This window comes from Eurosta solidaginis, chromosome 1 (genome assembly GCF_040869045.1).
Source record: "Eurosta solidaginis isolate ZX-2024a chromosome 1, ASM4086904v1, whole genome shotgun sequence".
NCBI lineage: Eukaryota > Metazoa > Arthropoda > Insecta > Diptera > Tephritidae > Eurosta > Eurosta solidaginis.
In genome coordinates this window covers 381,669,976-381,695,606 of record NC_090319.1, presented here as the reverse complement: position 1 = coordinate 381,695,606, position 25,631 = coordinate 381,669,976, and the positions used below count along the sequence as shown (strand labels likewise).

Genomic DNA, 25,631 nt, shown 5'->3' with positions numbered 1-25,631 from the left:
TTATCGTTATCAACAGACACCAACAAGTTATTCCTTTGTTATTTATCGGCTAGTTAATGGATGACAGCAGATGTGTCATTGATTTTATTTTGAAGTTTTATCAGTATCTGTTTCATAAAAACCGATGAGTACTCAATAACAAACCGATAACACGCCGAGAAGCAATTAATAGCACTCGTTATATTTCCATTTCGAATCGATACCGTTTATATAACATATATATACATTTTCGATAACTTTTCGACAACAAATCATAACACATCTAAAACTTCTCGATAAATAATCGATAACTTTTTGATTTATTGATATTTTTTTGAGACAAAATCGATATCTTGTTGATAACTTATCGATAACTTTTCCAAAACTTTTATGGACGATTACTTCTCGAGTTTTTCGATCATATATCGACACACAATTGGTGACCAATTGATAACCTTTGTTATCGGTAGCAAATTTATTATACTTCGAACACAAATCGATAATTCATCTATATCCTGTCGACAACACACCTATAACAAACCGATAACTCGCCGACAAGTAATGGATAATACGCCGATAACAACCGATAGCTCATCGATAACACTTCGATCACCAATTGATAACACGCCTTACCTTGCCTTAATATGCTGTGTAATTTCGCTTTATACTTACATTCTATATTCCTCTATAAAGCATATCAATTCCAAAGACTATGCTTATACTGTTTTCACACAGACGGCTTATTGAATAATAAAGGCAGTTTTCTACATTAAGACGCTTATTGAGCTCAATCTTCCCTACAAAATTCGAATCTATAACTATTTCATTAGTAGCTAATCGAATGCCTAATGAAGTCAAAAGCATAATGCAACTCTGTTGGGAGCGTTCAGTTTCTTAGTTTTTGGTATGTTCAGTGCTTAAAAATGTCATTTGTCAAAGTAAATGTCATTGTCTGCATGGCGGAACGATACAAGGTGGCCGCATCGAACAGCTGATTATAACCTTTTTTTATTTGTTTTGATACATCAACTTCCGGCGCAGTACAATTTTGACATTTGTCCATCGAATTTACAAAAACAAAGTACATGGAATTCTTATTTATGTATGGAGGTATGTCACCATGCTGCCACCTTGTATCGTTCCGCCATGATTGTCTGTCATATAGCATTGTCATTTTATTCGCTTGACATTTCATCCTTCATACTAATCGAGCAGTAACTTCTGTGTGAAAGCAAAAAATTTACGATTTCATTAGAAGGTGAAATGAGATCATTAAGTTTCTGTGTGAAAACAGTATTACACTTACCTTACATACTGAATTACCCCATCCGCGTTTACACCTATAAAAGTTTCTCCCATTCCATGATTGGATCAATGCTAGATTCGAACAATATATATATGTCTGACATTGTTATTCTTATTTTATGACAAAACTCACTACAGTGCAATTCGAAAGCGCATATCATGGTAATTAACGTTATTCATATTGTCACCTACTAAGTTTATGGCAATGTTGGCAAGATATCACTTAATTGCCAATCATATTGTGACAAATATTAGCAACACTAAGGGATACTATCATCTTTAAGCCGATACTACGCAGTCATTTGTCTGTACATAAACAAATCAATCATTATGTCTACACATATGTATATACATACCGCAGCGGAGAGATATGCACAAACACATGCATATATCTAAGATACTCACAAAAGTATGCAATCACTATTACTCACATATACACAAGCATATGGCTTTGCGAGAGACTATAAACTACAAATTCACATGTATATATTTGAGATACTCACAAAAGTATGCAATCTTCAGCGAAGTAGTAAATTCTAGAAGAAGAAGCGCCTAGAAGTATGCGAACGAGAAAGCAGAGACTATAAAAGGAGCGAAAGCTGAGTAAACAACAATCAGTTTGATTTAAGCACGCTATCAGTTTCGAAGTGAAGTTTAATTGCGTAGTACTTTCAGAGTAGTCTAATAAAACCATTTTGTAATACAGAATATTGGAGTGTTTTATTTAACAGTTTAGCAATACGAACATAAGCAGAAGGTTGCAAATAAGCGGAATTTCCCTAAATTCGTTACAATATGATATAGTGGGAAATAGTGGCCGTGCTTTTTCGATGTGCGCTTGCGTTTGCGCCTAAATTTTGAATGAAGAGATAAGTTCAAAACACTATGCGCTCCTATCTCCATGCAAAGATTAAGCGCAAACGTACACACACGTAAAAAATGCGGTCGTTATTTTACGCAATATCATACGATCAGCATCACGTGACTTGCATTATGTTCTTGGTGCAACTATAGGAACAAACGATCTGACTCCGCGGCTAGAATTTTAGCCTTAATTTTAAGCAAGTCATCGCTTTTAGTAATTTTTAAAACTTTTTTGTAGTAAATTGGAGTCCTCTCAATTTACCACCACTTTTTTAATTTAATTGGGTTTAAACTTCAAGCTTATTTCAAAACAAAAATCTCAAAACTATTTTTAACAAAAAGCCAAAAATTAAAAAAAAAATCTCAAAACAAAAATGAGAACTGCGGATCATACAGTTTTAGTTTTTTTTAGCGGCTTGTGTATACTTCTTTGGTTTAAAATTGAAACCAACTCCTGGGAAAATATTTTCGCAAAAACCGGTATAATTTATATATTATTCCAAATTTTTTGTCGTTATATTACAGTGCAAAAAAATTGCAAATTTAGGTTCAAACTTTTAACAGTGTACAGTTTGACCTTAAATTGAAAGTTTTTGAAAAAAATGGGCGTGGTCATCAATCGATCTTGAGCATTTTTTCCCAAAATATTGCAGGACCAATATTTCTGTGAAATTGCAACATGCTATCATCAGCGGATCCCAAAATTTTTCGAAATACAATTTTTTCAATTTGCTGTTGTTGTAGCAGTGCTTCGCCCCATCCAATAGGTGCGACCACTCACAAATTTTTATCAATATCCTCTAACGGGAGTCCAAGGAAACTTGGAGTTTCAACAGGGATGGACCAGAGTGAGAAGGATGTCAAAGGCGTTGGTTCCACATTGGAATTAAAAATATCGTTGGTGTAATATGGGGACACGTTGTAAGTAGGATATCCATTATACATGCCGGGTGATTCTGGATAAGATACAGTATCCAGATCGAAGTTGAGCTAGAGTGACGCGTGCCTCCCTAGGGAGATCGTAAGCGAGTGCAAGGTATTTATTTTAAGAACGCGGTTCGTCGTCCTGGCATAGAGGTCCGACCTCTTTTTGTGGATATCACTGAGGACCTTTTTTGTATTTTTCGTTTACATATGGCTGATTTCTCAGGTGCCGTTTGCAAGGTTACTTTCTAAGCCCCTAAGAGGAGGAGCCTCTTCAATTAGATGTCTGTTGGGGTGCCCAGGTTTTTGGGTATTCAACAGAAACTGTTTGCTCAACATATTACTTCGCTCGCTAATGGGGAGTACTCTCACCTCACTATGCAGGTGGTGTTCTGAGGACAGAAGAACACATCTCGTAGCGAACCTGAGATAAGTGTTTTGACAGGAATTTTTGGGTTCTTCAATATGTTCGACATTTGTCATGTCCATGTTGTAAATAAGGTCGCCGATGATTTGCTCAGTGATAATGTCAGGTTTCGCGAGGCGAAAAAACTAAAGAGGTCGCCGAGATAGTTGTTTATTTTATTACATAGCTCATCGATGGGCGGCCGCCATGGTGTAGTGGCAGCGTGCTCCGCCTACCACATCGAGGGTCCTGGGTTCAAAAAAAGTCAATTTGTAGGAAAATTTAAAAGACGCACGACGTAAATTGGAAGAGATGCTCGACCTAAAGTCTCTTCGAATGTAATCGCACCTTAAATTTATTTATGTATTTATCGATAGGTGGGCCGGGACCTGTAGCCGTTATCGTGCAGCTAGCGGCGTAGGATACAATGGTGACTCCTTCGGTTGGCGAGGGAGCTTCGATATGTAGAAGTTAAACGAAAGCGTGTATAGTACACCACCCTGCGGTACCCTTGTGTAATTCTTCAGGGTTTAGATGTTACGCTTCTGAATTGTACCAATTCATGCCGACCAGACAGATAATTTGCGGTTCACCTTTGAGTCTTGCAGTAACTTTCCGTGGTTGACTGCATCAAGAGCTTTGGATAAGTATAAAATACTCATCTATTCTGGTTCTAGTGAAAAGTTTTACGCCAACGTTCTCTGATTCAACTTATAATACCCGGTATACAAGTTCAGCTGGGCATAAAAGAAGAACCCAAATATGAAGAGCTGAGCTCCAGATAGGTATATAAAGCAAATATTTTTATTTGAAACTTCTAGAATTAACTAATTAATATTAAAATTTGAAAAGTCTAATTTTTCTGTGTTAAATGGCATATCCACTTATCTTTAGAAGTTTTTATCGCTGCCCCAGAAATCACACATCACTGTGTGTGTGCCCCCACTCGGCTACAACTTTGTAAAATATTTGTGAAGAACAAAAAATAGTCAAAATGCCATCAAATATATGCACTTATACTGGGCGAGCAAAAAAAAAACCTACAATAATATTCAGCACATTTTTTATTAGAATAAAACAATAAAACATTTTTTTATGTAACTTGTGCATGTGCTTGTATGAATGCTGTTAAAATTCGAGATGTATGCTATATAACAAATAATGTTGCCACACGGTTTAGTGACCTCAAATGCGCAACGAATTGCTTGTTGAGCGCCGAGCATAAGCTTAAAAAGCCCCAAAAAAGTATTAACATGTGCATAAGTAGTATACACAACATTTTTTTTTTTTCATAATTATGTATGAGTTTGTGGAATATGCAAATATCTACCTCATAGCTGGTCACATTTCACTTGCCGGCTCGTAAACAAAAACAATACAAACACACATACAATATATTTGATGTTTGTTATGACAGCCCGGTTGTCATATTTATAACAGTCACACGTACATAAAAAATAAAAAGTTAACAATAAATATTAACAAAAAAATTAATTACGCGGAATACACAGCTGTTGACAGGCGCGCCGTAGCGCACCAAACACCACCGCCAACAACTCTATCATCATTCCTCCTCCACATCCGCACATTGGAGACAACGCCCGCTAGTTTGTCTGCGCTATTGTTTGTTTATTTTGTTTTTCGACTTGCATATCGGCATGATGAATATGATGAATCACTGGTCGAGACTCCCAAAGTTGTTTAAAGTCTCATTTATGTGCCCGTACACACAAAGGTACATAGTTATTGCTTTCTTCACTAACATCCAAGCAAACGTCTAAAAATGCCGCGCACTCTTCAAAAATAAAAAGCATTTTTTGTTATCTACGGAATGCAATAATTTAAATATTTGCTCATTTCTATTCACATTCGTTTCGAGCATAATTTAGGTGCTCAGTAAAATGCGTTCCATATGGCGAAAGTAGCACAAATGCCAGCCGCGTTAGATGCAGTACGTACGTTCTTTAAAAAAAATATCACTTTACAACGGTTGGCTGATATATCCGCAAGCTGCGATATTTTGACTGACTGATAGATTCAAATTGAATACACTGAAAGAATAAGACTGGTAAATCAACCGAAATACGCGTCAATTCAACCGAAATTTCTGTAAATTTTTATCCATCGCAACAAGATGTTGAATCAACTGCGCACAAATCGTTGATTCGTAATTGACCGTTTTAGTAGTCAAATGAACAAAAAAAAGTTGTTGCGATAGCTTTGTACGAAAGCACCTATGTTGCGGCATTTGCAAAGCAGATGAGTTCACTGAGATCTTTTCATAGCAGAAATACTTTCGGAGTGCTTGCCGAACAGTACCGAGGGGCGACCCAGCTTAGGAAAATTTTCTTCTAATTGAAAAACCTTATTTCTAAAATGTTTATGTTGCTTTGTGTGTGAGTGAACCTAGGGTCTTCGGTGTGGTAGGCGGAGCACGCTACCATCACACCACGGCGGCCGCCATATACATACGTAAATATGTGCATACAGATAGTACACAGCATACATAAGTACAAAGTAGAGAGCGCAGTGAGCGTAAAATTCTCTTTGAAATTTGCTCATGTATTGGCTGTTGATCGCTGTTGAAATGACCAGTGAGATCAGTTGTGTTAACAAATAAAATCAGTTAGATTGATTAGGAATCTTTCAATTGTACAGAATTTTGTTAACTTAAGAGCGACAATTCCTCTTCTGTTGAAATGACTAAACTAACTTGTTCGCTTGACAAAGAACTCGGTTGAATTAACCATAATTCGATCAATTTCACCGAATCTCCGTTAAGTCAAGAACAACAGAACCGATTTGTTGATTTTACTAGCACCATTTATTTCAGTGTACGTTACCCAAGGAGTAAACAACTAACGCTTTGAATTCTGATAGATTTTAGTTGCAATCTGCTACACAAAAGCCTTGATAACCTCACTTATTTACGCTCATCACTCATCTGACCCACATACGAAATATTATTGAAAAATAATAACGACATTAGCCATCAAATCATCATTAAAACAACATCGAAGCATTGCGGAAAATACTCCAGAAACTGCCAAAAAGTTCCAAAACAATTTAGAGATAGTTCCGATATAATCCAAATCAAAGCTCCTAACACAATCTCGAAATAATCCTGACAAAGTCTCAATATGCTTAATGAAAAAATATAGAAAGGGTCCCAAAAATAGTTCCGAAGTAAACGGTAGATAATTCATAATCCCTAAATAGCCCCGATACGATTATAATCAAAGCTCCGAACACTCGAAATAATTAAAGATAATAAGAATATTAGTTTATTTAAAAAAATCAAGACATGGCTTTCGTCTAGTCTCTTAATCAACGGACCGATTATCGCAGGACTGCAGGTTCAGGTCTCACTCCTGGGTGAAAAGGTTCAGAAGAGTTTTACAAAGTATAATTGAAATTGCTGTTTTTTCCAAAATATGTAGTAAATTAAATTAAAACAAGTAAGGAAGGCTAAGTTCGGGTGTAACCGAACATTACATACTCAGCTGAGAGCTATGGAGGCAAAATAAAGGAAAATCACCATGTAGGAAAATGAACCTAGGGCAACCCTGGAATGTGTTTGTATGACATGTGTATCAAATAGAAGGTATTAAAGAGTATTCTAAGAGGAAGTGGGCCATACTTCTCTAGGTGAACGCCATTTAGGGATATCGCCATAAAGGTGGACCAGGGCTGACTCTATATTTGTTTGTACGATATGGGTATCAAATGAAAGGTGTTAATGAGTATTTTAAAAGAGAGGGGGCCTTAGTTCTATAGGTGGATGCCTTTTCGAGATATGGCCATAAAGGTGGACCAGGGGTGACCATAGTGTGTTTGTACGATATGGGTATTCAATTAAAGGTATTAATGAAGGTTTTAAAAGAGAGTGGCCCTTAGTTGTATATGTTAAGACTTTTTCGAGATATCAACCAAAGTGTGGGCCAGGGTGATCCAGAACGTCATCTGTCGGGTACCGCTAAGTTATTTATATATGTAATACCACGAACAGTATTCCTGCCAACATTCCAAGGGCTTTTGATTTCGCCCTGCAGAACTTTTTCACTTTCTTCTACTTAATATGGTAGGTGTCGCACCCATTTTACAAAGTCTTTTCTAAAGTTATACTTTGCGTCAATAAACCAATCATATTACCATGTTTCATCCTTTTTTTTTTTTTTTTTTTATTTTTTTCATTTTTCGTAATTTTCGATATCGAAAAAGTGGGCGTAGTCATAGTCGGATTTTGGCCATTTTTTATACCAATACAAAGTGAGTTCAGATAAGCACGTGAACTAAGTTTAGTAAAGATATATCGATTTTTGCTCAAGTTATCGTGTTAACGGACGGACGGACGGACGGACATGGCTCAATGAAATTTTTTTTCGATACTGATGATTTTGATATATGGAAGTCTATATCTATCTCGATTCCTTTATACCTGTACAACCAACCGTTATCCAATCAAAGTTAATATACTCTGTGAGCTCTGCTCACCTGAGTATAACAAGTAAAGGTGTCTAAGTTAGGGTGTAACCGAACATTATATACTCAGCGTGAGCTTCAATTGCACATTTCATTTCAGATATTTTACTTTTCTACATAACACGCCCGTTAAAAAAAAATGTTTCCCCATTTCCTCTTACAATAAAACTTGATAAGTGAAATATCATTGATTCAAAATTATGTTTTATGTGCTTATTATTCTAGTCTACGACCCTCTTAAACTTGTTTTATATCTAAGTTGCCGTGGCCTTCAACCGATCCCGTCCATTTTTACTAGAAATATTTTCTGCTATAGGGAAAGTTTTTGTACCAAATTTTATTACGATACGTTAATTTTTCTTCGAGTTATGGCTCCCGAAACATAGAAAATTGCTTAGTCATAAAAGGGGCGGTGCCACACCCATTTTCAAAAATTTTAGTGCTTTCCAATTTAGTTATATAAATCCACTTGGATATAGCTTATTTTATTCGTCCACGTCCCTTTTAAAAATCTTTTATATAAACGTGGGCGTGGTCCTTAACCGATTTCGTTAATTTTTCTTCAAAGAATTCCTTATAGTAAAGGCAACTTCTCCGCCGAATTTTGTTACGATAGGTTTAACGATTTTTGATTTATGATTAATAATATTTGTAAAATTGATTTTATCACAAGTGGGCGGTGCCACGGCCATTTAAAAAAATATTTCCAAATTTTTATCAAGAGTCTCAATATCAGTCCACATATCAAATTTCACCATTCAAGGTGTATTATTTACTAAATTATCAGGTTTTTTGTGTGTTTCCAAAATGTTATATAAATAAAATGTGGGCGTGGTTATCTTCCGATTTCGCTCATTTTCAATACCAATCTATTCTGGTTCCAGATAAGCTCGTGTACCAAATTTGGTAAGATATCTCAATATTTAGTCATGTTATCGTGTTAACGGACGGACGGACGGACATGGCTCAATCAAATTTTTTTTCGACACTGATGATTTTGATATATGGAAGTCTATATCTATCTCGATTCCTTTATACCTGTACAACCAACCGTTATCCAATCAAGGTTAACAGCGCGCTTTGCACACAGAGTATAAAAAGGGAAGCTCGAAACCGTTGAGTAGATCAAAAATACTCAACAGTTGAGTTTGCTGAAAGCGCACAATACGAAGAGTGTTGTACATACCAAGGCCAAAAAACACCGTGCAATCAAAAAACCTCCCTCTAACGTATTCCACGGGAAGATACGCTCTGAACTTATCAACCGTGTCTTTTACGTTTTATAGTTGGGTTGTGGCTGACTGGGCCAAGTACTACAGCACGAGTCGTTGTACGATTAGACGAAAGAAAAAGTGCGATCGTTATGTGTCATTTCTGTTCCGCCTTTTCTTTTGCAAACAATGCGATAAAGTATTCTTTGTAAACATTGTCAGTTGCGTACAAATACTGGCACACTTACAAATGTACATACATACACTGGTATGTGTACACATAGTTGTTGCTAATTACAACTTTTCAAATACATATTTAACAAGCATATGCACGTTAATGATAATTGCGTGATGCCGTTTGTTGTTGTTCTACTTTTCTTCTTAGAAAATTGTTGGTTGTAAAATTTTTTAGATAACTTAAGTCAATGAGTCTTGTTTAAGCGAGTTTACTTTGCAATAATTTGAGTCATTGTGTTGGCGCTGGTTTTTAAGTTCAAAGATGTTATACGCTTTACCTAATGCAAGTAAATGTATTGGATTCTACAGCAGTGAAAGTTCAATGCGTGGCGAAAAATTAGATATGCGTAATTGGATTTTCTTAGAAAAATTTTCATCACATGGAATGAACTCACTGATCTTTGATTAGACTCAGTCTCTCCGAATTGCATACAGCTGGGCTGATTAGTTGTTTTTTGATGGTGAAAAATTTCGAAGGTCAGTTAGTATTATGATATGTTTTTTCTTAACTAAATTGAGCATATTCTGTGGCTCTGATACCATAGTGCCATATTTATTGACACCTTTTCACACCGTGCTCAGATCTATGTTAAGAATTTTGTTGTTGGTTTATCGACCTTGTGATTTGTAAGATTGGGGGTTTGAATTTTTCTTAATACAAATTTTTAAAATTTATTTTACAACATAGATTATTATTATGGCCTTAGAACCACGATCTTAAAGAAATATTACTTTTCGAGCGTAATAAAAATTAAAAAATTAAATTATGGTTAAAAAATAAAAAAAGATATTATTTTCCGAGTAAAATTAAAACTCAAAAAAATAAAATAAAATATATTTTTATTTTTTTTATTTATTTTATTTTTTTTTGTTTATATTATATTACTAAATTAAATTGGAAATAAAAAAAAAGATATTTTCCGACCTACAAAAAAATTATAAATCAAAATACTATTCAGAGAAATCAAAACCACAAAAAAAATTTTTTTTTGGTGACAGAAATAAAAAAAAAAAAATAATAATAATAATATTCCGAGTGAAAAAATGATTCAAAAAATTATAATTATTTTCGGGGCAAAATAAAATACTCAATAAATAACCATTATTTTCCGACCCAAATAAAAAACTCTTTTCTGAGCAAAACGAAAACTCAAGAAAAATTGTTATTTTTCGAACAAAATTAAAAACTCAAAATCTAAGTACAAAAAAAAAACGCTTTGTTATTTCGAGCGGAATAAAAAATTTAAAATATTTTTTCAATTAGAAAAAAATTTATCATAACAATAATAATGATAAAAAATTATTGTTAGGCCTTGAGCTCGATTCGAACCAGCGATCTTACAAATCAGTAGGCCGAAATAACAACAAAAATTCTTAATACATTCCAGATCACGGGAAAAAAAAGTGTCAGTAAAATATGACACTATAGCAGCATTGCCATCAAACAAGTCCAATTTTCACATCCATTCTGCAACAGATGTCGCAGTGTTGTGGATATCAATTGGAACGAACCAGAATAGAAGTAGGATTAATGAAGACAAACAAAAACCGCTGTGATGGCTGAATGGTTATAGCAGCGGCGCCTAAACGTTGCCGACGAAGGAATTTAGCAGTTCCCGAAATTGATCTATACAACGAGCTTTGGCAGTTGTCTAAATTTTTTCTTTCTTCTATTCTAATTTAAAAATTTTTTCAATTAGGAAAAAATTTATCATAACAATAATAATGATCAAAAATTATTGTTAGGCCTTGAGCTCGATTCGAACCAGCGATCTTACAAATCAGTAGGCCGAAATAACAACAAAAATTGTTAAAAAAAAAAAAAAAAAAAAAAAACTATAGAAAACTTAAAATATGAATAGTATTTTCCGACCAATAAAAAAACAAAAAATAATTATTTTCCATTTTCACAGTAATCATCAAAAAAAACATATCCTTTCTATTTATGTTTCTTAGACAAAACAAAGAATACAGCCCATTAAAAACTAAAAAACAAAGATTATTATTTTCCGAGAAAATTAAAATAAAAACCAATAATAATTATTATTTTAGTTTTTTTTAGTAATTCTAGAAAAAATTTAATGATTTATGGATAGTGTCTCTAATACAGACCATATTTTTGTACATACCTTTATTACGATTTTTTATTGTTTTAATATTAATAAATTACAACTTTCCGCAATCCCCGTTTTTTTTAATTAGTTTTAAATAGTTCACTCAATATTTAACAATTTTTGGTTATATGTACGAACTTCTCTATAGCATATCGGCATATTCCTAAAGGCACTTTGAGTGTAAGGGCCTAAAACAAATCAAGTCGAAGCTTTTGTTTTGCCTGAATGCAAACACCTCACAAAATATAAACAAAAGATAATCAAAAAAAGCAGAAATCGCCCAACGTACCAAAAGCAGCCGACAACCACTTTGTATGTGTCAATTAATAATTAAGCATTTATGAAACTGATACTAAATTTAATAAAAAAGACCAATATACATTATAAACAAAGAAAAAATTTGCATAAAATTCGCTCGATGGATGATTTACATATCCGATGTGCCCGATGGCCATTTATGTATACGAGTGCCATCGACTCATTTTGATATATTAAACAAAATACAATAACAATAATAAAAAAAAACAAGTAAGGACGGGACTGTCTTCGGCTGTGCCGAAGACTTCATACCTTTCATGAATGGGGCTGAACAATAATCTTATCCCATTCGCAATCTCCAAATAATGCGCTGTATAAGATAAGAAATATATAGTGAACAGATCTACATACCTAAACGAATTTAAGATAAATATAAAAAAATGGCAAAAACCCTCTTATCTGAACGATCGGTTGTATGTGATATATATTATATATAGCTCCGATCGAAATGATTTTTTTATGAAATCTTCTATGATATATTAGAATATATATCACCGAGTTGCACGTTTACACTTTCTTAATTGTGGCAGGAATGACCAAAATATTCTTATCTGAACGATCGGTTGTATGGGAGATATATGTTATAGTGGTCCGATTCTACCGGATCCAACAAATGTCTAATATAATACAAAAATACAACCTTGTGCCAAATTTCATTGAGATATCTCAAAATTTGAGAGAATAGTTTGCGTTCAAACAGACAGACGGACGGACAGACGGACATGGCTATATCAACTCAGTTCGTCGTCCTGATCAATTCGATATACTTAATGGTGAGTCTATCTTCAATATTTCTCAACGTTACAAACATCGAACCAAAGTTAATATACCATTTTATGTTCATGAAAGGTATAAAAAAAAGAATTGAAGGATTACCATTTCTTATGCAATCTTTCACTGTAATTTGAAACCAATAACAGGCATGTACATTTACATTCACACGTCACATGAGGATGCATTTGTGTGTGTAGGTATGTTGACATGTAAAAAATGCGTATTTGCAAATTACTTTTTTGCACCTTTGTCATGTTTTTGTTTCAACTTTTTTTTTCGTTTTGTCCTCTTTACATAATCACGAACATAAGTGGCATAGTGCGTAAACAATGCCTGCAATTGTAGCAGAGGACAAGAGGAAGTAATGGTATGTTCACTATATAAAACAAAATACAGCCAAGTGCTGGCAGCAATATTATTAAGTGGCTCTTTTCCAGTAGATCAAATTTCATTTGCGTATATGCAACGATTTTGCGTGCTTTGGTATGTAAGTTGTTACAGCAATGTAAACGTTCGATCGTGGAGTGCTAGCAAAAAGTTTTACATAATTTTTTGGTATAACCCCAATCACTCAGCTTTGCCACCAACATTGGACGTTTATTTATTTTAGTTTGACTTTTTGTGTTTTTTTCTTTGTTTACTTCGACTTATAGACTTTTTGCTCAATTAATAAAATTAAAAAAAAAAATAATTTTTGAGAATAATTTCCTATCCCTAAAAAAAAAAACCGATCCATGTCAACAAAAGCCATCATATATTAATGAACCAACACGAATGAACTCAGGTACTTGTATTCATCACGTTTTTTGTCGCTTTAACGTTTCTCAGTGTAGAGACTGTTCTAGTTTTAATATGGACTTACAAGTGACCGGTAACACGATGACCGGTTTACAGATAAAAAGAATTGCGTTAGGCAAACCAAATCTTAAGTGTACTCGTAAATCCCTAACTAAAGTCAAGTTTACCAAGTTGAACCTAGAGCTACGTTTTGAAAGTTGGGCTACCGTATACGCTGAAAATGATATATCGCTAACTTATGACGTGTTCATAAAAACGTTAAAAGCGCATATCAACAATTGCACTTATACTTTAAGCCTCTCAAAGAAAAATATTAGATTTAAACCTTGGATCACTCCGGATCTCTTATATAAAATAAAGCTTAAAAATAAATTAAGGAAAAGGTGTGCTAAACGTTCCGGTAATGCAAGGCTTCGGTGCCGATACAATAAAATTAGTAAACAGACCAATAAGGAAATAAATTCGACACGCGATAACATTTTTCGTAAAAAACTTGAATCAGCACTTGGCAACTCAAGAGAAGAATGGGGCGTGGTCAACACTATTGTTAATTAAAACTGCATTAAGGGTAATGAACCATTTGTATTGCGTACTGAAAGTCAGCTAATTTCAGACGCTGTAGAAGTAGCCGACAAATTTAACCCACACTTTACCACGATTGGTAATCTAAGTTCACGCAGCTGCGATTGTCAATATCCACCCTCGTTTAATTGTGCTCAAAATAGCTTCTTTTTTAATACCATTTCAAGCTTTGAATTTGTTAAAATCATTAACACATTGCAAAACTCGAGTTCGTGTGGCTAGGATGGTATTTCAAGTATACTACTCACGAGAATATCTCTTAATATAGTTGATATATTGAAATACTTATTCAACGCCAGTATTTCTCAAGAGATTTTTCCTGATATCCTTAAAAACGCTGTTGTTATTCCGATTTTCAAAAAGGGGGACAAGAGGGATGCAAACAACTATGGACCCATATCGTTACTCTCAACTTTTTCGAAAGTAGTTGAAAAAGCAGTCAAAAAAGAATTTTAAATTTTCTAGACAATTCAAACTTTTTCAGTCCTATGCAGTTTGGATTTCGTTCCGGTTTATCAACAGAAGACGTTCAGCTGAGTTTCTGCACAAATATTTACAGAGCTCTAGACGGTAAAAGAAACTGCGCCGGCTTATTTGTTGATATAATAAAAGCCTTTGACATGGTCGATAGAGATATTCGCTTGGATAAAATACACCATGCAGGCTCCCGAGGCTTTATTCATAACTGGTTTAAATCCGATCTTTCTAACAGAATACAAAGAGTAGAAGTAGATAGCAAGAGTAGAAGTAGATAGCAGTTACAGTACCACACTGTTTGTAAATCTGGGAGTACCCCAAGGTTCTGTTCTTGGTCCAATATTGTTCCTAATATACATCAATTCAATATTTTCCTGCCATTTAAGGGCAAAACCACTGCGTTTGCAGATGATCTGGCCATTGCGTACATTACAACTAGTGAACTTGAATTAATATGTGACATTAACTTTGATTTGCATTTGCTGAGAGCTTGGTTTGCTTCACACAAACTACTTGTTAGTAATAAAACTAAACATATGTATTTTAGCCATGTTGCCAAAGAACTACCTAGCTGTGATAATATATTTCATGCCGAAGGATGCCTTCGTTTTAACTTACACCATATGGAGTGCACTCAGAATGTTGCGAAAAGTACTTTCGATTACAATATTCAATGCAGTGACAACTGTTTCAGAGTTGATGTTGTTGAGAATTTCAAATATCTTGGTATAATAACTGACAATCGTACGAATTGGTTTGCGCACATCCATACATTGAAACAGTACTTTATCTATACTACTAGGCAGTTCTATCGTCTCAAAGAGTGTTGCACTGTATCTACTTTAAAAACTGTTTACTAAGGCATATTTCAATCAAAACTTCAATATGGTATCAGCTGCTGTGGTGGCGCCTCGGCAAATTAACTGTCACCAGTTGGAACGATTCAAAAGGAAATTATTAGACGTATCTGTAGTGCAAACTATAGATCTCACCCTATGCCGCTTTTAAGGAGACTGGATATACTACCGTGCCATCATTTGTATTTATATAAAGTCTTGTGTATTTTCTTTATTCGTTCAGGTTACTTGGAGAGCTTTCCTTCAGAAGTCTATAACTTACGTATATACTTCCTTCCAACTGTACAAATTTCGTATACTAGAACGTCACACTTTAGAAGCTTTTATATCTACAATCTTAAGAAAATGGTTAATAAATGAATGAATAAATGAATTAATGAATGAAGATGTTACCAAAATAGTCAAAAACCGTAAAAAAAGAGAGATAAAGAAAAAAGGAAGATATAGATAAAGAGAGAAGGCTAGATGCTGACAAAAGGAGGAAGAAAGAGAGAGAGAGGTGAGGTGGCGAGAGAATGATAAAAGTTAAAGGTGTGCAAGGGACAGAAAGAGAGTGAGAAAAATAATGGGACGAGACATTAACTTAAAGTAGAAGGAAGAAGTGTACACTTTTTCAGACAAATATTTATTATTTTGCTTATAGGCAATTATATCGAGATTTGGTTCGTATATAATAATGTCGCGAGTTATGCTTTAAAATTTGATATATCTAGAAAAATTCTTCTTTGAATGAAATAGACTCTATCGCTGTGTGTATATGGGCACTTCTAACATTACGAACGTCCCATCTTGACACAATTTGTTGGGTATAAAATCTATAGTAGCCATTCGATCAGAGAATAGTATTTTGTTATAAGCATACCGTTTATCACGTAATGACATTATATTATATTTTATAGTGTTTGTCGTTATTATGTATGTATGCATAAATGAATGGATATGTAAATGAACTACTGCGAATGGGACAAAGGCCGACGACACCGAGATTTGTAAAATTGCAATGGAATGGAATCGGTCTATATGTGGTTAAAAGCGTGCACATTAGACTTCTAAAAACATTAAGATATTCACATAACAAGTAAAGGGGTCTAAGTTCGGGTGTAACCGAACATTATATACTGAGCGTGAGCTTCAATTGTACATTTCATTTCAGATAAATTACTTTTCTACATAACACGTGGCACCGCCCGTTAAAAAAAAAATGCCTCCCCATTTCATCTTACAATAAAACTTGATAAGTGAAATATCATTGATTCAAAACAATTTTTTGCTAAGTTATAGCTTATTATTCTAGTCTACGACCCTTTTAAACTTGTTTTATATCTAAGTTGCCGTGGTCGTTAACCGAACCCGTCCATTTTTACTAGAAATATTTTCTGCTATAAGGAAAATATGTGTACACAATTTCATTACGATATGTAAATTTTTCTTCGAGTTATGGCTCCCGAAACATAGAAAATTGCTTAGTCATAAAAGGGGCGGTGTCACACCCATTTTCAAAAATTTTAGTGTTTTCCAATTTAATGTTATAATTCAATTTAGAAAGTAAAATTCTATTGATAAAAAGCTCTTTTTCGCTAAGATATAGCTTATTATTTTCGTCTACGATTCTTTTAGAAATCTTTTATATAAAAGTGGGCGTGGTCTTTAATCGATCTCGCTCATTTTTTCTAGAAATATTTCTTGCAATAGGGAAAATCTGTGTACACAATTTTATTACGATCAGTCAATTTTTCTTCGAGTTATGACTTCCGAAACATAGAAAACTGCTTAGCCATAAAAGGGGCGGTGCCACGCCCCATTTTTTAAATTTGAAGTTTTTCCTATTTATTTTTATAACTCTTGGGAACTTGGGAAATGAAATACCATTTATATAAAGCTCTTTTTGTAAAAATATAGCTTATTTTATTTAAAAATAAAAAAAATTTTAAATCTTTTATATAATATAGCAGCTCTTTCTGTGCGGCTTGCGTCAGCCTTCTTCTGAGTACCTCTCGTTAGTCCCCTACTGTGCAATCAGCTCCTTTCTGAGCAATTCGCGGCAGCTCCCTTCTGAGCACTTTCGCCTGCCCCTTATTTGGCATACGAATACAAAACTCATACTCTCTTGTAAAGTTAAGTTATTTATTCAAATTATCGCGCATATAATTATACATGTCACCTCTTAATATCAAATATGTAACTATAACTCTTAAGATCGTTTACTTAATGTTTTACACTGCACATTCGTTTTGTATAAGACATACTATATTCAATGTACTGCTATTTGCTATTTAGTATGTTTAAATTGCTCAATTTGTAAACTATTAAATAAATAAATAAGTGGGTGTGGTCCTTAACCGATTTCGTTAATTTTTCTTCAAAGCATTCCTTGTAGTAAAAGCAACCTCTCTGCCGAATTTTGTTATGATAGGTTTAACGATTTTGTATTTATGATTCATAATATTTGTAAAATTTATTTTACCACAAGTGGGCGGTGTTACGCCCATTTTAAAAATTTTTTGCAAATTTGTATCAAGAGTCTCATATCAGTCAACATGTCAAATTTCAACATTCTAGGTGTATTATTTACTAAATAATCAGTTTTTTTGTGTTTTCAAAATGTTATATATATAAAAAGTGGGCGTGGTTATCATCCGATTTTGCTCATTTTCAATACCAATCTATTCTATTCTATTCCAGGTAAGCACGTGTACCAAATTTGGTGAAGATATCTCAATATTTACTCAAGTTATCGTGTTAACGGACGGACGGACATAGCTCAATCAAATTTTTTTTCGATACTGATAATTTTGATATATGGAAGTCTATATCTATCTCGATTCCTTTATACCTGTACAACCAACCGTTATCCAATCAAAGTTAATATACTCTGTGTGCAAAGCACGCTGAGTATAATAAAGGTAAAATACAGATATATGTATGTAAATTTAAATGTATGCATGGTCTTAATTTCGATGAATTGACTCGCGATTTTTTACTTTTGTTTATTTCCATTTCTCACATATGTTTACATTGCTTACTTATGTAATATGTTAGTGCGCGTATTTAAATTTCACTCAAGGTTAACAGAAAGGTAAATACTAAGTTATTACACAACAGTGCTAACCTGCAGCTAACAGCCAAGGGCTAAATGTAGCAATAACTCATATACATACATACGTATGTTACTAAACTTGTAATTCAGTTGCTCTAGTTATTCCGTTTGCTAATGACAGACGGCATACTGGACTAACGGGTATTTTTCTTGTCATTCATAGCAGACCCTTTGCAAAACCGCAAGAAATAAAAAAGTAGTTCACGATGCTATAAATTACGAATATGTTGCATCATACATTTATTTGCACATAAAACTCGTCGATTGTGGCGCATGCGCGTATGCAGATGGACCAAATAACTGACTTGGCTGGAATATTGAAAGGATTGAGTAACAGTTCAAGTTAATACACGAAAACTCGCTCGAGATAATTTGAGAGGACGTTGTTGAAAACATTGAGATACATAAAAAATAGCAAAAACATTTAAAATATTAAAATTATTAAACCTAAAAGAGTGAAGGGGCTCAGAATCTACCCGCCATAAGGCATGTCTAATGTATGAGGCGACTTCAATCCGAACCTCGTAACTGAATTTGGCACTGAGCTTGGTAGCCGCTACTTATGAAAGTCTACTAATTAACAATCGTTCCAACTAGCTTCAATAGAGATCTCACTTCTTTGATGACGGTTGCCGCAAACGTTTTGAGGACTATGACTTGAAGTGCATGCCCTCAAAGACTGACGTAAAGGGACAATAAATGTGATGTCTATTGTGTGGCCATGAGGAGAGAAGCGTTCTCCGCAGACACAGTGTAAGTATTGTAATGGGAACGAAACTTCGCTGGGAACGATTATCTCACTGCGATCTGCATTTATTGCAACTAAGCGAAAGATTTATATTCCTTTACGCGATTCCCATGTATCGCAGGAGGTTTAATCATGAGTTGTATGAGATTCATGCAGACAAGTCCATGGTGCAATGAATAAAAGTCCAACGGATTCGCTCATTGAAGTTTTACCACTGAAAGAAAGGTGCTCCAGCTCAGAAAGTATTTCTCTCTCTCGAAAAGCGCATTCAAAAGCACAAGAAGGGGATACATCTACTGACATTGATAGCTAAAAGAAAACTAGACTTCTTTTAGCGCTTCCTTAACTGACAACAGTTAAACCGAACAGGGATACCTGGCGCGACTTGTTAGGCAATGGCTAAAATTACGTAGACGGTTAAGCTCCACTTGATGAGTAATAATGATTTGTAATGACTTACCTTTTAATCTTCGCATTACAGACACACATCCGCTGCATGAGCTTCCTAGTTCATTGAGCATCAAATCCTCGAAAAACTGCTGTATTTATTATTATTAACAGCTTAAAAATTTACAAACTCACGCATAGATAAAGATATTACATAAAGTTTGTTACGAAATTTCACTTTTTGCCAATCAAAGAAAGTGCATAAAAACTGCACTAAAATATTTACGTACCAAATGCATATAAATTCAACTACAACATTTTATGATGAATGCCAATTCATAATGCTTATAGTAATGTAATGCGAGTAATATTGGCTTTTAATGTGATTGGTGTGTGTATGTGTATAAATTGCTCTCTATGTGCGCGCACGCGCAATCGCACATTGACAGTTTTAATCAAATCAACGCCATCAACATTGTCACCACAAGTCAAACTACCAACAATCAAGCGATATCAGACAATTGTCATGTTTGTTAATTGAAAAGATCACGCGAGTGATACGTTTGTACGGGAAAAGCTGCTACCAAATACACCAATAACAAACAAAAGCAAAGAAATGCGTAAGCATTGCGGGAGGCGCAGTTTTGTAATCCTATTAGCGTTATTTACTACTTTCAAATGACATCGACAACATGAACTTTTGATAGCAAACATGCACTCGCCTTGTTTATGTAACTTTTTTTTTTGTATACACAGTTGTGTAAGAGTGTAACAGGACACTGCAAATATAATCAGTGACTACATACAATTGTTATGAGTCAAAATTTAAAGAAACAAAAAAAAAAAAACGCAAGGACCTAGTACCCGTGAGGTTCGATGTGTAAGCTTACAAAAAACTAAGCTAGAAAGCTCGCTTAGGTGTTGAAGTTAAACCACAACAGAGGTTATTTCGGACTTTTTGAGTAGAGCTTCGCCGGCTTCTTGTCGGTATCAACCGTTACAGGAACGTTATCGTTTTATTGTCGGCTTATTATCGATAGCGAACTTTTATCGTCGAGTTATCGGTTTGTTATCTCTCACTCATCGATTTCTTATTTGTTTTTTATCGGTTTTTTATCGATGGCCCACAGATGTGTCATCGATTTTATATTGTAGTGTTATTGGTATAAGCCGAAGAGTCGTCGATAACACGAAAACACTCCTGTAACAAAGTGGTAACTATAATACTATTAAACTATTACTATAGCAACAACTTCTCGATATAAAATCGATAACACACCGATAAGGAATTGGTAACATTCCGATTAAAGTCGATATCATTTTGATAACAATTTGGTAACTTTTTGATAACACTTCGACATATTTTCGATAATTAATCGAAACATTTTTGATAAAAAATCGATAATTTGTCGATAATATATTTCACTTTTCGATAACAAATTGAAAATTTTTTGATAGCTTATCGATAATTTTTCGATGGATAATTGATACATTTTCAATGGAATTCGAAATTTTTAATTATATAAACCGGTAACTAGTAGATAGAAAATCTGTAGCTAACTGATAACCTTTGTTATTGATAGCAGATTTAAAACAGTTCATAATAGATCGATAACTCGTCTTCTATAACACACATAAGTTGTGGTGTATCAATGAACAGTGATCCAGATCTCGATAAAAATTTAACATGCAAATAAAACAAAAATCTGGGTCACATTGTTTTCTGTATCACTGTCCATTGGAACGCTGCAAGTATGTAAAACAAACCGATAAATCGTCGATATGAAACCGAGAAAGACAGAACAAAGCAAGCTGACGAGCACAAACAACTCGGTGGCCATTCGCTTTTGTCGTCACCCGCTGTTCTTCAAGTAACTTGTAACGACCACAAAACTTTCGGCGTTTACGAACAGTGCATACAATCGAAAGAAAAGTGCACTAAGAAATCGAGATCGATCTAGGATTACAGTTAGGTATATTTTCTTAAGCCTCAACCGCACTTTTGACGTTCATATTTTGTATGTTTTTGAACTCGTAAATACATTAATGCTTCTTTTGTGTTTGCCAATCATCACATTGCATGTTTGTTTTTTCAATCCTGGCAGCTAACCACAATAGACTTTTGTGTGGTGAGGCAAACAAAATTGAGTAAATTGGGACGAACGATCGAAATAAATGCTGACATTTGTCTTGTCGCATAACTCAAATTTTTGTTTATTGCGTAAGACAATGCCTACACTTCTGCCTTGGCTTGAGCATCTTTCCAAGAATTAGGTTAAGAAATTTGTATGAAGCTTCCCATTGTTGCGAATAGCTCGGAGGGTTCTTTTCCAATCCTTATGGAGTTGGTGGTGTTGTTCAATGTTATTTGACAAAATCTTTTAAGTTTTACAGTAAGTGAATTTTCGCGCTGTCAAAATCCGCGTTTGTGCCGGTTCTCTTATCGGGAGCCTTCTCAAAGTTTGTGGTCAGGGTTTCGGACATTATTCCCATCAAGTATTCCCTGTAGCTTCTCGTACACATGCTGTTCAACCTCATGCCACTTTGTTTCAATTAAGCGGTTCTTTTCCTTCTTTAAGCATTATTGCTCTCATAAACTGCGGGTTGTTTTACTACATTCCAGATGTTGTTGTGGTTGTTGTGGTTTTTGATGTTATTGAGTTTTGCGGATGTGGGCAGTCCTTTGTCTGGTATTTTTTTTGAACGCTCAAACCTTTGGGTTCGGGACTTTGATCGGCTCTTCTACTTCTTCCTCACCATACTAGTTGTTTTTTTCCCGTTCGCTGAGACCCTATAATGTCTACCGCGGCGTGCCGTAGTAGCAAATGCATTTCTACTTTTCGGCTACATGGAAGGTCGCAGATTAATCTCACTGAGCTGCTGCAAACACACATTTCTTGGCTCCGACAAAATAAAAGTCAGAGTCACGATGCAACAACACAGACAAGTGAAGTCAATAGTACAACACAGGGGAGTAATAGTAATAGTGAGAGTGAGACTAAGATAAGAGTAAGAACCAAAAGAATAAGAGGAAAAAGGAAAGGCTTACAGAAAAATGAAAGGACTAGGGCAATTAAGTGGGTCGATTAAGGTAAACATAAAAAACGCAGAGGCCAGGGAAACTAAGAGAAGAAGAAGAGGTTTGATAGCCGTTTTATCACAGGTAATTAAATTTTCAGCCAGACCGTCTGTCAGATCATAAAGCTAGAAGTATTTCATGTTGTTATACATGTTTCCATGGTTAGCCAATACCGTATAAAGTAAGAATTGTGTGAACAAAAATCTTATTTTTTTGTCAGCAGGTAAATTGCTAGTTCCACTCTCTTTCCTACTTCCGAAATCCTCGTCTACATGAGACAATCGTCTACCGTAAATTTAGAGTTGTCGTATTATAAAACGTCCAAGATACCCATCCGCGAAAAAAATCAACATTGCAGACAAAGATCAAGAAGGAACACATAATGTTATGGGAACGAATATTTTCAAAAGTGACTCGATTGTTTTTTTTTTTTTCATCGTGGGTTGAGTTGATATATAGACCTCGTTGAGTGTAAAAATAGTTATCATCTCTCTTGGGCCACAGACATTTACATACAGCTCAACGGTTTGATGTAAATGAGTGGTGCCAATTAAGGGTGGAGGCAAATCAGTCTTTGCATTCAAGATTACGGTATAACAACTACAGATAGAAATGACTGCAGCGGACTCACTACATGTCTTGATGCGAAAATTTTGCGATCCGCCCAACTCCCATGGCAGATCATACACAGTTGGCAACCCGGGCTTTTCATAAGTTGTCACGCTGAAATCTGTGTACATAAAAATATTCACTATAAAATGTTTGAGAAGTTTACGCATTCGAAGTGGGCGATTAACTATCGAACGAAATACATGCAAGCGTTCTCTTGCTTTGTCTAATTACTTCGCTGATCGATTTTTACAGTAGGGACGCATGTAGTGGTAATGATTAGGGATATGAATATATGTATATGTGACCTAACTGAAAGTAGTCTAGCGACTAAGGATAAAAATACTTGTTACGTTGCTGAGAGCAGGCTAATGGCGTGTGTGGTGAATACGTGATGTTACTGAGAGCAGTCTTACGTGTAGGTATATGAATATTGCCTTTTTACTGACAGCAGTCCAACAACTAATGGTACATAAAGACATGTGATTTTATTGCAAGTGGGCTGAAATTGTGTCCACAGATGGGTATATTTTAGTTAGTTTAGGAAGTTTGTCAATCAAAAGAAATTGGGAGGGGGGGGGGGGGGGGGGGGTAAAAATTTTAGCACATTCACACGCAAAGGGAAAATTGCCGTAAGCTCCTATTGCTACATCTTTTTTATTTTATAAAAAATTTTCCCAATTGGTGCTTGTTGCTTATTAAAATCCTTCATAACATACTTGCTGCTACCTTTTTGATAAAAACTACTTTTTTAATATCTTCGAACGTTTGTTTTCCTCCAAGCTTTTTGCTTAGATATGAAAGTTGTTGATTTAACCATTGAAAGTAAAATTTTCTCAGCCAGTTTAGGCCATACGTGTTTTTTGCCACTGCATAGCCGTAAGCCAAGAAAAATATTTATACATTTATATAAATTTGTGTGTGTATGTTAATATACTCAATCATGCATGTTTGTCAACTATCAAGTTAATTAAATATTTGTCAGAGCTCTCGTTTTGGTGTACGTTGTTTATTTACTTAAATTTTTCGCGTCCCTCATTGATTATCGTTTGTATTTATTTAGTGAATGCGGTAGTCAATTACTTGTCAATAATACAACGTTTTAACAAATTTGTTTTTTTCGATGTATGTTATTTGTATTTGTTTAAATTTTTACATGTTTGAACATTCATTGAGGCTGCTCAACTCGACTGCACCTTTCTCTTGACGGTTTAGTTCACTTAATGCTCAATTGAGTACTCATATTTATTTTAACTAAATATATATAAGCGCCACTTTCCTTCGTTCATGGTCAATTTAAGAAAATTTCATTCCCACTCCCGGATGAATTTAGCACTTTCACTAGAGTACTTTTAATGGTCAGGTTCGAAATCCATAATATTTGCCATTTGCATTAAAACAGACTCGGAAAAAAATTGGCCGTGAGAATATTAGTCACACACATCTGCACTGAAGCGGAATAACATAAATAGATCAATAGCAAACATACTACTAAACAAGCCGTTCGATTTTGCACATATATGTATATTGGATCGTTACACTTCTTTGTTATACACCTTCTGTTATAGTTAGAATCGCTGAGCTGTCGAATAAATAATTTAAATATGCAGTATAGCAAACTATTTTTTATTCACAACACTACTGTGGTATTAGTACTTCACAATTACAAATTACACGCGTACTTATAGCATGTTAAAATCAAATTGATTGATTACTCCTGAACTTGCGCTGCCGTTAAACTCTCCATTGCCTCGTCCGTCTATTTCTCCTAGGGTCTAGACCTTTCGAATATGCTTCTCGAAAAGTTGCTTATTTATTATACTCAGCGTGCTTTGCACACAGGTATATTAACTTTGATTGGATAACGGTTGGTTGTACAGGTATAAAGGAATCGAGATAGATATAGACTTCCATATATCAAAATTATCAGTATCGAAAAAAAAATTTGATTGAGCCATGTCCGTCCGTCCGTCTGTCCGTTAACTTGAATTTGGTACACGAGCTTATCTGGACCCAGAATATATTGGTATTGATAATGAGCGAAATTGGATGATAACCGCGCCCACTTTTTATATATATAACATTTTGGAAAATACAAAAAACCTGATTATTTAGTAGCATTTGTGAAAAGATGGGCAAAGGAGTTTAGTGATCCTTACGTTACAAAAACCCTTTTTACATCACTGGTGAGGCCGATATTAGAATATGGATCGATAATTTGGAGTCCGCGTTATCAAGTTCATGTGGATAGACTTGAATCAATTCAAAAACAGTTTTTACTTTTCGCCTTGAGATATCTTCAATGGGACTCTCCGTATAATCTTCCTCCTTACACTAATCGATTAAAACTAATAAATCTTCCTACGCTTGCAAGTCTTAGAGA

At 34.7% G+C, this 25,631-nt stretch overlaps 1 long non-coding RNA gene across 1 annotated transcript in view; it reads right to left on the bottom strand.

Moving 5' to 3' along the window:
- Positions 1-4,597: 4,597 nt before the first annotated feature.
- The window catches only part of LOC137238362 (uncharacterized), a 146,726-nt gene continuing 125,692 nt past the window's right edge, over positions 4,598-25,631 (bottom strand). Inside the window, exon 3 of the long non-coding RNA XR_010949175.1 lies at positions 4,598-5,273. This is a non-coding gene — a long non-coding RNA (uncharacterized lncRNA). The remainder of the gene's footprint in view (positions 5,274-25,631) is intronic.